Source organism: Eptatretus burgeri, chromosome 15 (genome assembly GCF_056783735.1).
Source record: "Eptatretus burgeri isolate ZD-2024b chromosome 15, Ebu_testis_v1, whole genome shotgun sequence".
NCBI lineage: Eukaryota > Metazoa > Chordata > Myxini > Myxiniformes > Myxinidae > Eptatretus > Eptatretus burgeri.
This window is the reverse complement of record NC_140975.1, coordinates 60,161,718-60,174,217: the sequence shown is the minus strand read 5'-3', so window position 1 is coordinate 60,174,217 and position 12,500 is coordinate 60,161,718. Positions and strand designations below refer to the sequence as shown.

The window sequence follows — 12,500 nt, the reverse complement described above, 5'->3', positions numbered from 1 at the left end:
GGCTTGCACAGAGTGACTGGCACCCTGAACCAAAAGGGCTACCACAGCATTTTGCAGCGCCATGCAATACCCTCTGGTCTTCGCCTATTTGGTCAGGGGTTCATCCTACAGCAAGATAACAACCCAAAATATACCTCCGGGCTATGTCAGAACTACCTCAGAAGAAAAGAACAAGACGGCAGGCTTCAAATCATGGAATGGCCAGCACAGTCTCCAGACTTAAACCCCATCGAGCTGGTTTGGGATGAACTGGACAGAAGGGTGAAAGAAAAACAACCGACAAGTGCAACACATTTGTAGGAACTTCTGCAACAGTGTTGGGAAGAACTTTCTGAACAATATTTGATTTCCATTGAAGAAAGAATGCCACGAGTATGTTTGACTGTTATATCTGCAAAAGGTGGCGACTTTGATGAGTCAAAAATTTAGATTAAATTTTGTTCAACAAAACGATTCCATGATTTCTTTATCTGCAATTGTTTATTTGTTCTCTGCTTTAATTTCAGAGTATATTGAAACATGAACCTGCTTAAATTTCAGTAAAAACTGGAAAAATGGGGGGGTTCTAAAACTTTAGACCAGTAGTGTTTATATATATATATATATATATATATATATATATATATATATATAAATATATATATATATATATATATATATATATATATATATATATATATATATATATATATACATATACAGTCAAAGCTCGTTACTATGCCACCCGTCGGGACCGAGCAAAAGTGGCATAGTAGCGAGAGTGGCATAGTAACGAGATTTTGTAAAAACGGCCTTATTTTCTCAAGTTACCCATCTGTAGTTAATCTTCAGACAAAATTTATTCCAGCAAGTAAAAGGCACAACTGTTGTATAAGCTAAGCGAACGGAGAACATACACACACTAACAGAGTTCACACACTAACATATGGCATGGCGAGAAATTCACGACACACAAAGCTTTCAAGAATCATTGGCTGGCGCATCTTCTTTCGGCGGATCTCGTGCATCTCGTTGTCTAGCCGATCGCACGCTTGCATCACACCGGGCTTCCCGCTTCTCTGCTGCATGAACTTCCGGACGGTGCTACAAGCGCGCTGGGCTTCCTCGAACGGAACGATTTCCTCCTCGACAGTTACCTCGTCATCTTCCCTTTCCACCGGCTCCTCACTGCACAGAATCTCCTCCGCAATCTCCTCCAGCGTGAAATACCAGCCAGTCGCGAGGCGCTCGTCGGCTTCGAGAAAGTCAGACAGCTCGATCTCCTCGTTCTCGTGCATCTTTTCCTCGGCAGGCAGAGCTTCCCAGATGTCGGGCAGCTCCGCATCCTGTGGCTCAGTTTGGATCTCCTCTTCGATGAACTTGGCCGCGAAACAGTTCCTGATCGTCGACTTGCCGACCTGCTCCCAAGCACGCCGGGCGACGTGTAGGGCGTCGAGCAACGTGAACTTGAACTCCTTTCCCTCAAGCCGGCGGCATAGCAGGAGCTTCTTGTAGTGGCGCTTGTGGTTCTCTATGATTCCCTGATCCATCGGTTGCGAATTGGCTGTCGTGTTGGGTGGGAAGAAGACCAGTTGGATGTTGTTCAGCTCGAGCTCGGGAGGGTGGCCAGAGAAGTTATCGAGACAGACCAGCACTCTGCGTCCCTGCTGGCCGAGTCGTCCGTCCCACGCACGCAACATCTCCTCGAAAAGCTCCGCCGTCATCCACGCCTTCGAGTTCGCCTTGTACTTGACCGGGATCTCTTTGTTCTTGAAGGCACGGGATTTCTTGGAATTGCCAATCACCAGAAGAGGGAACTTCTCGCTGCCGCTCATGTTTGCCCCAACCAGAAGAGTGATCCTTTGCTTGCTTTTCTTTCCTCCAGTACACCGCTCTCCCCTGAAAGCCATGGTCTTGTTCGGAAGCAGCTGCCAGAAGAGTCTAGTCTCCTCCAGGTTGAAGACGGAGAACTGCCCGAGTAAGGGCCAGAGAACCTGTTGTTGCCACTCAAGAAGGGATTGCGAATCCACCGCTCCAGCTTCGCCCTGCACTGTCTTGAACGTGATGCCGTGGCGCTTCTTGAAATTGCCCAACCAACCGTCGCTCGCCATGAAGTCTGGGATGTGCATCAGCTCGGCCAGTTTCATCGCCTTCTCCTTGATCAGATCGCCGCTGACAGGCACATTCTGTCCTCTTGATTGCTTCAGCCACATGAGCACTCCCTCATCAAGCTTCGGGTCGTGAGCCTGCGTCAACTTCATGCGCTTCGATGGAAATCCAGCTTTGATTGCAGCCTCGATTGCATCCTTCTTGCTGAGAATGCCCTTCACGGTGGTTCTCTTAACTTCGACGCCCATTTCTTGCTAATCTCCCTGGCCAACTTGGACTGATTCGGCTCCTTCTTCGCGGCATCGATGATCTCCTTCTTCTCCTTCAGCGTAAAGTCGGTTCGCTTGCATTTCTGAGCTGACATTATGGGCTGAATTTGAAAAAAAATGATGTCACTGTTGTACATGTGCCTGCGTGTCTGTGTGTGTGCTCGCGCTTTTTTGTGTCTCGTTGTGCGTGTTGTGATTGGCTTGTTGTGGCTGGCATCGGGGAGAAGAATCGCGTGTTTTGACACAGTCTGACTATGCGCGTACGTATTGAGTTATTTTGTGCGCAGCTGGACTGTAGTTCGTCGCTTCGCCTTTGGACGTGAGTGTGATAATCGAGCACTGCGCAATACAGACTTTTTCACGACTCGTGCCTTTTAACAGTCACACAGTAGTGGCATGGTAGCGAGAGTAGGGGGTGGCATAGTAAATTTATTTTGTATTGAATTTTGTCGGGACCGAGCAAAAGTGGTATAATAGCGAGAGTGGCATAGAAGCGAGGTGGCATAGTAACGAGCTTTGACTGTATATATATATACATATACATACATATGTTATTACGATTTTGGGGGTAGATGGAATGATTTCATAAGGAAGTTTAGTATTGTATGGAGTTGCTTGGTCCATGGACGAGAAGAAGGCATCTCGATGGAACTAAGTTGGGGAATCTGTGAGCTCAAGTGTGACGTGTCACCACACGAAGGGTGGTATGGTGTTAATTAGCCTAGGAGGTAAAAAATAAGTTCCCTAATACGTGATTGCCCTCTGTGATTTTCCCTATTTTTTTATATTTCAAGCCAGGCAGTAAAGCTGGGAAACACATCCCTGAAACAACAACGAACAGGAGAGGCCCCGTCTTCCCAGGTTTGGGGGCGAGCAGGCCATGCCCCGGGGGCGGAGGAGATAGACAACACCAGGAGGAGGCTGGGGATTGCAAGACAGGAGAGACTGACGCATCACACGGGTAGATTGTGGAAGGCTTCCGTCTGGAAAGGATGGGAGTTCGGTAGAGCACATACACAAACGAGGTCGGTGTGAGGACCGCACGAGGCAGGTGGCACCTTTGGACGAGGAAGGCTGGGACATTTGCAGCCTTCATGTGTGAAAAGCTGCTTGCGGATTGCCTGGCGTATGTCTGCCCGGCCACGAGTGACGGCGCCATTTTGCCTGCGTGTGCACGTGCTGGAGGAGAGCCTCCATTCTGGGTTCGACGGGGATCAGTTCTGGCCCAAGCTGAGTACCAGTGCACTACAAAAGGGGGTTTTTCTTTACATTTTGTCACACTTTGTGTTTGTCTTGCCTTGCAATTGCAATTTGTCTTGCAATTTCAAGTGCCTGTCTTGCCCTGTGAAGGTTCTTCTGGGTCTTCTTACCTTTTCTTGTCCCAAGTCAGTTTCTTTCAGGTGTTATAAAGTGTACCTCACACAATTTATTTTTTGATTTTTTTTTTTGTACAAAATCTCTTGCTTTAATCATTTGAAGCAGAAGAGAGGTACTGTGGGTAATCTCAAGGAAAAATACCATTGTTAGAACTGAGCAAAAAAAAAAAAACCAAGGAAGCGGTTAAATTGTTTGAACAGGAGAGGTTCCCAACAGGCAATCTTGCTTGACATTGGCAGAATAATTCAATCTTCGACAAGCATGCTTGGAGTATGGAAACGTGCAATTGACATGGCTCGTCAGAAATTTTTGAGAAACTCCTCAGCTACGAACCTTGCATGGGGATTCACCGACACCTTCATCTCGCTGATCTCCTTATCAATCTCCTCCATGAAGCTGATGACGAAGTCGATGAGCTTGTGTTTGAACATCTGCTCTGTGTGGAAGTTGGTGATCAGAAAACTGATGTCAGAACCCTCCACGGGTTTGTGGCGCAGAATGAAAAAGCTTTCCACACGCATAATCATGAAGTGAGTAAACTTGTGGCAGAGGATTTTCTCAATCTCATCAGCCTGTTTAACCGCGATACTGATGCGGACAGAGTTGATGGACCCTTCAACGAGCACCTTCTCTTTCTCAATATTGCTTACTACAACAGGCTGCAGCAGCAGTTCTTTGCTGCTCCTGACCTCCACCTCAGGCTTGTTGTGCCTTTCCACTACCTGCTATGAGAAGTTCTCGAGGCAAACGCCACCTGCAGAGTGGCTCACACCACATTCAGGTACGGTCGCAAGGTCGCTGCCATCGCGGGAACAATCAGGAAGTGAATCACAGGGAGCCATTGGAGATCTTCACCTTTTCTGCTTACCATATTTTTCAGTGTATAAACCACACTTTTTTAGTCGGCAAAAAGGTAAAAGTTGGGGGTGCCATTAATTCACAGATAGAGAAAAAAATATTTTTTTAAATAAGGTCTTGAAAACGATCAATGAAGAATTTCAATTATATTCCAAATGAACACTTTCCTTGTTTTTTTTGTTTGTTTTTTTTTTGAGTCGTCAGAACTGCTGTTAAGCTCAATTCTGCCATTTAAATTTTCAGGTTAAGAGTTTGTACAGCGTTTTACTAACCGTGTGAGGAAATTAAATAAATAAATACAATGGAGACACCCGGAGTTTAGGTGTGTGGCTATATAAAGCCTCGCAGCTCTGAAAATGCCATTAAACACAAAAGAATAAAAGCACGTGGTCTCATCAAAAGAAGAATTATTCACAATAGCTAGTCGAAAAACAGAGCACCCACCTCAAATCAGCTTGCGTGCAAACTTGCCTGCATCCGACAACAGGTTGGGAGTGGTCACGTGACTCAAGAAGAGCTGCTTTGTGCTTCGTGAGTGCCTCGGCTTAGGCCAAACAAAACCAGAGTTGGTGTCAAAGCCACCCAATGCTCGCCTGTTTATACATTTATCGTTTTTACAAGACTAGTCTAATAATTAATATTTTTTTTATAAAGCATTGAAGTGAAGTATAATTTTAAAGCAATATATGTATTTGTATGTTGTAATCAGTAACAAGAGCGCAAGTGAGCACAATATACGTCCAAACAAGAAGGTATATACAGAATTGTGCTCCTTCATGGAAAACAGTATACTGGTTGCCATGGCAACCACTTTAGATGACAAACATATGTCGCAACACACCGTCTCCACAGTTTGTACCTATGTACAAAATATGAAAAATGAAAGTTGAAAACTTTGGGAGTGAGAGTGCGGGCAGGAACGGATGGGAAACAGCATCCTGGTTGCCATGGTAACCACTTTAGATGACGAACGTATGTCATGACACACCGTCTCCACAATCTGTACCTATGTACCAAATATAAAACGTTAAAGTTGAAAACTTTGGGAGTTAGAGTGCGGACAGGAACAGATGGAAAACAGCATGCTGGTTGCCATGGCAACCACTTTAGATGACGAACATACGTCGCAACACACCGTCTCCACAGTTTGTACCTATGCACAAAATATGAAACGTGAAAGTTGAAAACTTTGGGAGTTAGAGTGCGGACAGGAACGGATGGAAAACAGCATCCTGGTTGCCATGGCAACCACTTTGGATGACGAACATATGTCGCGACACACCCCTCCAGTCTGTACCTATGTACCAAATATGAAACGTGAAAGTTGAAAACTTTGGAGTTCGAGTGCGGACAGGAACGGATGGAAAACAGCATCCTGGTTGCCATGGCAACCACTTTAGATGACGAACGTATGTTGCGACACACCGTCTCCACAGTCTGTACCTATGTACCAAATATGAAATGTGAAAGTTGAAAACTTTGGGAGTTAGAGTGCGGACAGGAACAGATGGAAAACAGCATGCTGGTTGCCATGGCAACCACTTTAGATGACGAACATATGTCGCAACACACCGTCTCCACAGTTTGTACCTATGCACAAAATATGAAACGTGAAAGTTGAAAACTTTGGGAGTTAGAGTGCGGACAGGAACGGATGGAAAACAGCATCCTGGTTGCCATGGCAACCACTTTAGATGACGAACGTATGTTGCGACACACCGTCTCCACAGTCTGTACCTATGTACCAAATATGAAACGTGAAAGTTGAAAACTTTGGGAGTTAGAGTGCGGACAGGAATGGACGGACAGACAGACAAACGGACGGACAGACGACCGGTATCACATAATACGCCCCGATATATATATATATATATATATATATATATATATATATATATATATATATATATATATATATATATATACATATATATATATATACATATACACATATATATTTATATCAGGCTTATAAAAAATAGTGGTAGATAAAAACATAAGAAAGGAAAAATAACTTGCACCAAAAACTTTAACATTTTCACGCTGACGGTGACGCTCACGCCGGGGGTATCGCTATAGCTCTCTGTTCTTCGAACAGGCGAGTTAAAAAGGAGTTTGTTTCCGGTTTCCTACCCACACATTGCTTTTATAAGCGACCCTACGATTTTTGTTGACAATTTTGACTCGGGTGCCGCCATTTTGAATCCCGCGTGTTGCATCAGTGAGAGTTTCAAAATGGCGGCGCCCGAGTCAAACGCGCACGAGGACTGCTTTGTGGATCGGTCTTTTCACGGTTAGTTTCACCTATTGTGGTGGTGATGGTGATGATGGTGATGGTGACGGTGCAATAGACTTGCAAAAATGCACTCAACTTGCTGTTAAACTTTTTATATATATATGCATATTTTCAACATGCATGCACTGTTAAATATGTAGAGAAATTTAAGACAGAATAAAGTGCATTTTAGCAAGTTGAGTGCACCACCACCACCACCACCACACTACCACCACCACCACCACCACACCACCACTACCACCACCACCACCACCAAGGAAAATTAACATTTTTAATCGAGTTATATGAATGTATTCATGGCAAAAAAAAATTGTCAAAAAAAAAAAATTCCCTACCTTCCCAATTTTTTTTTGGCCATGCAAAAGGAAACAAATGTTTTTTTTTTGGTCTTATGTCACCAGATTACATAATGTATCATCCATTCTATCTATCAAGACGTCAAGACGTTCATTCACCAGAACATTCAAACTCTCCATCTGCCGGTCTGCAGAAGGGTTTGGGAACCGGGAAGCTGGGAGGCGATTCGGCATGGACGAGTCCATCATCTGGCACTGGAGAACAAGCAAGGCAACAACAGAGAAGATGCCAAAGAAGATGAAGGCGCTGAGGGGAAAGTCAGCGAAGTGGCCTCAGCTCAAGAAGCGTCTTGTTGCTTGGGGCCGGGAGAAGAGAGCAGACGGTTCTGCCATCTCAACACTTGCTCTTTGGCTGAAGGTGAAGAGCATAGCTAAAGAGCATGACGTTGGGGAGTTCACAGCCAGCCCGGCGTGGGCCTACAGGTTCATGGTACGCCATCAACTGTCAGTTCGACGCCACACACACCTTACAGCATCTACCTGATGATATGGCTGATAAGACGACGTGCTTCCAGTCCTACATCATCAAACTTCGCCGAGAGCATGAGTATCACCTCAGCAGGATAAGGAATGCCGACCAGACCCCCCCTCCCCCTCCACATACTGAGAAGGACCACCATCACAGTGAAGGGGGAGCTCCTGGATGAGATCGCTCCTGCAGCCCCTCGATGGGTCCATCAACAAGCCGTTCAAGTACGGAGTACGTCGCTGCTGGTCCGACTGGATAATGAGTGGTGAGAACACAGACACCAAGAGCGGAAGGATGAGAAAGGTTGACCTTCCGATGTTCTGCAGCTGGATCGTCAAGGTGTGGGAGGAGATACCGTCGGACATCATCAAGTGAGCATTTCAGAAATTCTGCATCTCCAACAACATGGACGGCACAGAGGACGACATCATTTGGGAGGAGGCGGCTGCAAATGATGGTGACAGAGATGTGGACTTGCTCTACCCTGATTTACATGACATCTTCTCAGGAGTGAATATGCCGTCTTTGACGAGGAAAGCATTCACGAGAATTTCCTCTGGTTTCTCTGAAAAGCTTCATGAAACCCAAACGGCCCTCTTCAGGGCCACAAATCCACAAGAAATATGTATGATACCACGATGAACATTTTTCTTCCATTTTCTAAGAACATAAAAAATCTTCTTTGTAATATTTTTAAAAATAAGAAAGAAAAATAAAATCTTCTTGGTGTCCGCTCCTCTCTCTTCAACTTCTTGAAAATGAGACTAAGACTGTTAGACAAAATTAAGCAAACATGGGAGCAAGCATGTTGACACCGCCATCACTTTGTTCCGTACAAAGTTAATGTACAAACGTATTTCGATCTAGATCAGAAAATAAAATGATCAATATATTAATTTATTTTGAGTGTGAAAAACATGAGTGTGGTTAATACATTGGAAAAGAAAAACAGGGGTGCGGTTAATACACGGACACAGTTTATACACTGGAAAATGCGGTAATTTTCTTCTTCGTGTGCCATCATAGAGCTTGGATTTTTACACGCTGTTCTGTTGAAGTTGCTTCCTTGGTGCCATTCTGAACCCACTCAGACTCAGACTTTCAAGCAAGGAAACACAAGCTGATGAAAACTAATTTGCAACTTTTATTGTAGTTTCTTGTAATTTGCATTAATGTAAATGGTGTTGAATACTTAAATAATTTATCATTTACTGTACAAAAATCCACATAATGAATCTTGCATATTATATTTGTGGTAAGTGGTTATTACTCACACATGATAATATGACTTGCATCGCAAAAATAAATATTTTTTTCAATTTCCTACAAAGTTTTATATACTTAAAGTAAGGCTCCACATTTACCTTTGATTTTTAGGGTGCTCTGCCAGGAACCCATTATTTGTATTAAAAAATAAAACTTCTTTTTTTGGGGTGCTTGAATAAAACCCCAAAAGAACAATAAAAATAAAAGGAAAACTGTAAAACATATTTTCTACAATATTCAAGTTTGGAAAAAAACACTTCATATTTATGCACACACTGATCATTGGAAAGTCCAAAACACATCAACCAGCCTTTGTTTGGAGTGAGACAGAAAATGGGAATTTCTTAAAGGACAGTGAGATATTTATTGACATTAAACTTCATCATCACTATTTTAGAAGTACACAGCCTTTGCACTGATACCAAAATGAATCGAAGCTTTGTATTCTCAACAACAAAAAATATGCAATGGCATCGTTTGCCAAAATGTATGACTGTTAAAGAAGTACTGGTTCCTCAGAAGGACTGGCAAGTTCATACTTAACCATCTTTCTTCCCAAAACACGTGGCAACCAAGATCTTGGCATTTGACATTTGTAGCGGTGAAACGTGCATAGCATAAATAACCAGCCGATCTTGCTAATGGGCTGGTCGAACACGAGGGCCCACTCTCCTCTCGATCGCCCTCTACTTGTCCTGGTGCCTCAGGAACGCTCTCCTCTTGACTTTCTGCCTCTCTCTCTCTCCACTTTTTTGTTTTTCCGCAGGTGCAAAGCCAAATTGCGACAATATTTTCTGACTCATTTCTCTGATTTATCTAAATTGATCTAGCCTGGCCCTAATTGGATGCACTTTACTCTTATGAAGGTGACTTGTATTCATTGATATGATTATATTTCTAATATCTCCCTGTAAGTTAACTTTGACAAAAGTTTCATTCCACTGTTATTATGATTAAATGAAGTTTAATAATTTACCGAGGGCCCATTAAGTATTTGTCTGTGCCTTCTGCTAATGTGCTTTATTTTCACCTCTGCCATACATGGAATACCCTCCAAAAGTTCATTTGCATATTTTGAATAAATAAACTTGACCAGGAAACTGCAAAAGACCAAAATGAGAGAACTGTGTGAGCTCATGATTGTGTTTACATTATTGAACATAGTTCAAAGACTAGAATGACCCAATCCCAGAACATGTTATATTACTCATTCTCCCGACTTGTCCGCACGGACATTATTTATCCCTGACTGATGTAGGCCTCGTCATGGTACCATACTGATAATAAAATATTCTCAATCCAATGCCACTAAGATTTATTGAAAGAACATAGGTTCTTTCGGATAACGCTCACAGGTGATCATCAAATTGTGAATCGTAACCAACCAATCATTTTCACATCTTTGTTCATGTGCTGTACTTGCATGTTTGCTGCACCTTCCTGCCGACCACATGTGAGTGTAGTGCATCTGAGAATTATTAATAGTACTTCTAATTTTGGTGATATTTCATCACACGAGTGGATTTCAAAAACCTTGTCGCTCTGATCATTGCAATCGGTAAATTTTCAGATTAAAATTGATATCCATCATGTGATTTTGAGGGTGCAGACCCAAGCATTTATCAAATTTGCATACCCAACACTAATATTAGGTTCCCTGGGCACCCGTTAATGTCGAGCCCTCCTTAAAGAGTCCCATCGAGGCCATATGGGATTACCTAGAAAAAGAGAAAAACAGGAGGAACTCAACTAACCTTCCAGAACTGTGAAATTTATTACAGCCATGCAAAGGTGTTTCAGTCATACACAGGAAGCAAGGGTAAAAGAGTGATGGTACATGAGAAGGCAAAGGGTGGACACACAAAATTTTGATTGAGACTACAAATTGGAATGCGTTGAAACACATACGAGTTTGTTTGTTTGTTTGTATGTTTGTTGGAAGAAGCGTATTGAAACGACTGTACGGAAATGTTCTTCTCGGTTGGGATGGCCACCTCCAACTTAATGTTGCTTTTTAATCCCCCCCCCCGCCCGCCACACCAACCCCCATAAAACTTATCACTTGTAGAGTGAGGGTGTTTCTCGCAAGACAACAACTTGCTCAACACTCCAACAAACGACACTGCTGTGGCTCCTTGAAGGACTCTGCTCAACATCAGCCAGCTTTTTTCATGTCCTCATCATTAACCATGTTTGCGTCAGTTCGGATGCTTTTTGTTCCGCTCCACCACATACACACAAAAATCATCGCTCGTTTCCCTCTTCAAGCACCCAAGAGTGAAAGCCTAGTTGAGAGAAAAAAAGACAACGATGAGGTTTTCTTTTTTCCTTTCTTTTGACAGTTGTTACTCACGTGCTACTTCTGGCGACCTTCGTGAATATTGCAGTATGAGCAACGGTCACGTAAGACACTGGGGAAAACAAGCCACTTCGCAAAAGCAAATGGCTGCGCATTTATTCATATTAAAAGTTTTGCTCAAACATTATTTGCTGAAGGACATGAAGTGGATTACAATTTCCATCTCAGACAGCATGAGGATCCATCAGGGGTACTTATAAACTCATTTTCCATTGCCTCATAAAAAGTCAAATCTTCCACTCCACCCGCACACCCAATGAAGCTACATTGAAAGCAAAAGCAGAACGCAAGCAAACGTTTCAAATTTCATCCATTATAGCAGGTACACAACATGTGTCGAGGATCATGAAGATAATGGTGAGCACCGATATCGCAACACTTACTACAGGACATGCAACATCCACAGTGACGTCCAGAATCGTAAATACTATGGGAATTCAAGCCGCTTGACGTCAGTCAGTCAAAGGGAGGTTACGGCAAGCAAGAACAATCGTTGGCAATTTGTGCTATGAATCACTGCCTTGCATCGAACTGAAGGGATTCTTTCGATGTCGAGTATTTACATGGCCGAGATGTGTGTACAGAAGCCATAACTTGTAACCAAAACAAATGACTTGTTGTCAACAGCACAGGTTAAATAAAGTTTTGGGAAAGAAAAGAAGAAACCGAATTGAGATGTGCGTTCCACTAAGACCAAGGTGTTTTGTGTGTGCGCAGCTTGCGACAAAGAAATGGCATTCAGATCAGAAATATTCCTGAAAAAAAAGAGAGACCTGGAGTGACCATGGCATGACGAGCAACACTCCCCAAGCCAATTATTACAGAAACAAAAACAGAGGGTCCACGTCACACTGTTCGTGAATTTGCCGATTCGGTTGGGGGTGGGAGAGTGTGGATGCGGCACAAAATAGGATGGACCTATTGCCCTCTTCCCATGTTGAGTGTTCTTTGGGGAGACCGAGTGAGGGTTTGGGTGGATGTGGCATAGACAGGATGGGTCTATTGGCCTCATGTGGAGTTTTCCTTGCGGGTGATGGCATCGGGGTTGGTATTGAGGGAGGGCATGGAGAGGATGGGCTTATTGGCTACCTCCTGTGTCGACTTTGGCATTAAGTTTGATTGGACTTGGGTCGGGAGGGTGTGGATGCGGCACAGGTATGGT

General features: G+C 43.5%; 1 protein-coding gene and 1 pseudogene across 3 annotated transcripts in view; both read right to left on the bottom strand.

Annotated features, from left to right (window-relative positions):
- LOC147012295 (serine/threonine-protein kinase D1-like) overlaps window positions 1-12,500 on the bottom strand; it is a 139,569-nt gene that overhangs the window by 124,995 nt on the left and 2,074 nt on the right. The gene's annotated exons all lie outside the window — the stretch shown is intronic.
- Window positions 3,387-4,478, bottom strand: LOC147012296 (actin-related protein 2/3 complex subunit 4 pseudogene; annotated as a pseudogene).